Source organism: Palaemon carinicauda, chromosome 10, assembly GCF_036898095.1.
Source record: "Palaemon carinicauda isolate YSFRI2023 chromosome 10, ASM3689809v2, whole genome shotgun sequence".
Taxonomy (NCBI): domain Eukaryota; kingdom Metazoa; phylum Arthropoda; class Malacostraca; order Decapoda; family Palaemonidae; genus Palaemon; species Palaemon carinicauda.
This window is the reverse complement of record NC_090734.1, coordinates 21,456,593-21,460,428: the sequence shown is the minus strand read 5'-3', so window position 1 is coordinate 21,460,428 and position 3,836 is coordinate 21,456,593.

The window sequence follows — 3,836 nt, the reverse complement described above, 5'->3', positions numbered from 1 at the left end:
GCAATTCATATATCTTACATATATAAATTGCCTAATATCTTCATTTAAATTTAATAGCACCAGAAACACCTATTATATCATGCAAGAGAGTAAACAAAAACGCCTAGGCTAGGAAGCCTAGCGTAAACAAGATCGGCCACCTAATTCACTGAAACTAAAGAGAATACTATCGGCATAATATAATTAATTCATAGCAATGAAGACTACATAGCTAAATATAATTCTTTAAGCTATTATACATGGAAAGTTGTTCTGACTAACAAAATAACACATGCGTTACGAACGACAGCGCCGAAGGCGCCTCCGGTCCAGGCAATAGCTCTGCCAAAAACATAATATAATTCGATTAATTCTTTACTTTACAGCCAGAGCTAAATTTATACAATATAAGAAATAAATACTCAACTTTCCAGAGACAGAAGAAGCTGGAGATTGCATGATAAACGGATTTTGAGCGAAGCGAAAAATCTATTTTTGGGTGAGATGGCCATGTCGTCCTGATGGAAGTTCCTAAAGGGTAGCTTCCTTGGGTATATATAACTACGGCGATATTCCCAGAGAATTTACCTTAAGGTACCCAGAATTCTAACTCCTGGAGCGAATATCCCTGATAAAAGAACCAGGGATATCGCAAAATATCAGAGGACGTATTCTTGACACGCCACATAGCAATCTGCACCCCGAACAGAGTTAACACTTCGAAGGGGTCAATTGGCCAGAAAACGAAAATCAGAAAGAAAGGAGAGCCGCTTGCAAGGTATCTCTCCTCTCCCGTTTCGTAAGCGTGCATTGCGCTGCTCACGGCGCCATCTGTATTCCTTGTAGCAATACACGAGGTGCTACAGATACTGTATGTAGGGAGGGGACCTACAGCCCTTTAGAAGAAAGGGAAGGGCGGGTCCATCAGGACGACATGGCCATCTCACCCAAAAATAGATTTTTCGCTTCACTCAAAATCCGTTTTTTGGGCTCAAGCCATGTCGTCCTGATGGATGTATACCAGAGCATTACTGTATCTGTGGATTCTCAAAACGTGCCGTACTCGCCGAAGGTATATCCCGGCCAACTAGACCTAGAGACCTAAGATGTTACCGTTATACATCTTTTCAACTAACCATACAATTAAAGAAATTCAAGGATGAGGCAACTTTCCTCGGATCGTGACCTGCGGGTGTACTGTCTGGATATGCTCTGCGAATAAAATAGGTGATTTTCGTCCTAAGTTGTTTCAGTGATAGATTTGAGCCTGATGTTTCTCCCCTGAATAGTTGACCACTCTGAAGTCTGAAGTTCTACGAAGATAGACCTTTAGGCATTCCACTGGACATAGAGATGCATCTTCTTTCACAGGGCAGATTCTCCAGGGACCCCACCTGTTGGTAGGTAACTCGTACTTGGCGAGAAACGTAGGATCCGGAAACAGGTTCAGTTCTCCCCCATCCAAGAACTGAACACGACCCTCCTCTCTCGAGAGGGCTACAATTTCACTAACCCTGGCCCCCGACGCCAGTGCAAATAGGAAAATAACTTTTTGGGTCAAATCCTTTAAAGCACACTCCTCATTGTTCAACAGCGAAGCGAAATGAAGAACCTTATCTAAAGACCATGAAATGGGCTTTGGAGATGCTGATGGTCTGAGCCTAGCCCAGGCTTTCGGAATTTCATTAAAAATATCGTTAGAGAGGTTAACCTGGAAGGCATATAAAATGGGTCTTGTCAAAGCAGATTTACACGTTGATATTGTGTTGGCTGCTAACCCTTGACCATGGAGGTGTTTGAAGAAAGATAAGCAGAAGTCCGTCGAGATCTTTTGCGGATTCTTCGCCTTGACAAAGGCCACCCATTTCATCCATGATGACTCATATTGCCTTCTAGTAGATTTGCACTTATATTCCTCTATACTGTCTTTCGAAATCCCGAAACGTTTTCTCACCGCTAGGGAGAGAAAATCATGAGCTGCAGGTTCCGGGTTTTCTGTGATGAAGCGCAGACAGTTGACTTCTGAACTCGCTGGGTCAGAACTGGATCTGGTAACGGTAGACACTTCAGCCGTAGTTCCAATGCCAGAGGGAACCACACGCTGTTCGGCCACTTGTGAGCCACTATTGCCGCTACTCCCTTGAAAGATCTCAGTTTGTTGACGACCCTCAATAGAAGGTTGTGAGGAGGGAACAGATAAATCCTGGACCATCTGTTCCAGTCGAGGGACATCGCGTCCACTGCTTCCGCCAAGGAATCCTCGTACGGGGACACGTAAAGGGGTAACTTCTTGTTTTCTTTCGTAGCAAAGAGTTCTATCTGCTGTTCTGGGACTTGACTAAAGATGAAGGAGAATGATCCTGCGTCTAGGGACCATTCTGACTCTATCGGTGTGAACCTGGATAGAGCGTCCGGTGTCACATTGCGGACTCCTTGAAGGTGAACTGCCGACAGGTACCACTTCTTCTTTTCCGCCAGTCGAAAGATGGCCAACATCACCTGGTTGAGTGGTGGTGACGTCGATCCTTGTCGATTCAAGCATCTCACAATCACCTCGCAGTCCAGCACCAACCTTATGTGGATCGAGCGACGAGGGGAGACTTTCTTCAAGGTAAGGAGTACTGCCATAGCTTCCAGAAAGTTTATGTGAAATGTCTTGAATAGATTGGACCAAGTTCCTTGGGCCTTCCTCCGATGAGAATGACCTCCCCACCCTTCCTTCGAGGCGTCTGTGTGAATAGTCAACGAGGGGGGAGGTGGCTGAAGAAGTACCGACTTTTTTAGTTGCCTGACTTGGGACCAAGGCCTGAGAAGCGTACATAGACGAAGTGGAACTGGTCCTATCAGATCTCTTCGCGTGTTTAATGCATAACTTCTCCAAACTCCGGTTGCATCCTTTAGCTGTGCTCTTAGCACCGGGTCTGTTACTGAGGCAAACTGGAGAGAACCCAGCACTCTCTCCTGTTCGCGTCTTGATATCCTTTCGGAATCCAGAAGTCTCTTGACAGAACCAGCTATCTCCTTCCTCTTCTTCGCTGGGATGGAGAGTTGGTGTGACACTAGGTCCCAGTGGATTCCCAACCACTGGAACTTTTGAGATGGAGAAAGTCGAGACTTTTTTCTGTTGATCTTGAAGCCTAGATACTCTAGGAACTGAATCACCTGTAGGGAAGCTTGCAAACATTCTGTCTTGGATGCTGCCCACACCAGACAGTCGTCCAGGTAGGCTACCACCTGGATTCCCTTTAGGCATAATTGTTTGAGAGCTCCACTCGCAAGCTTCGTGAAGATCCTTGGGGCTATGTTTAGCCCAAATGGCATGGCTCTGAAGGCGTAGAGCCTTCGATGTAGCTTGAACCCTAAGTAGGGGGAGAGTTGACAATTGATTGGAACGTGCCAATAGGCGTCTGACAAATCTATGGAGACTGAAAATGCCCTCATGGGCAGTAAGGTCCTTATGTGTTGCAGTGTTAGCATCTTGAACTTGCAGTTCACTATGAACTTGTTGAGTGGCGGCAAGTCCAGAATGACTCTGAGTTTTTCTGAGTCCTTCTTGGTAACGCAAAACAGCCTCCCTTGGAATTTGATGGACTTTACCCTTCGGATTACTCTTTTCTCCAACAGTTCTTGAATGTACTCCTCCAGAACGGGGGTGGAGTGTTGGAAAAATCGAGGGCACGGGGGTGGAGTACTGTACCAGCTCCAACCCAGTCCATTCTTGAATAGGGTGTGGGCCCAGGATTCGAAGGTCCACCGATCCCGAAAATTCTGAAGTCTCCCTCCTACCGGTATCATCTCACTTTGACTGCTGTTGCCCTGAGGCCTTGCCTCCTTGACCGCGACCACCCCTGAATCCC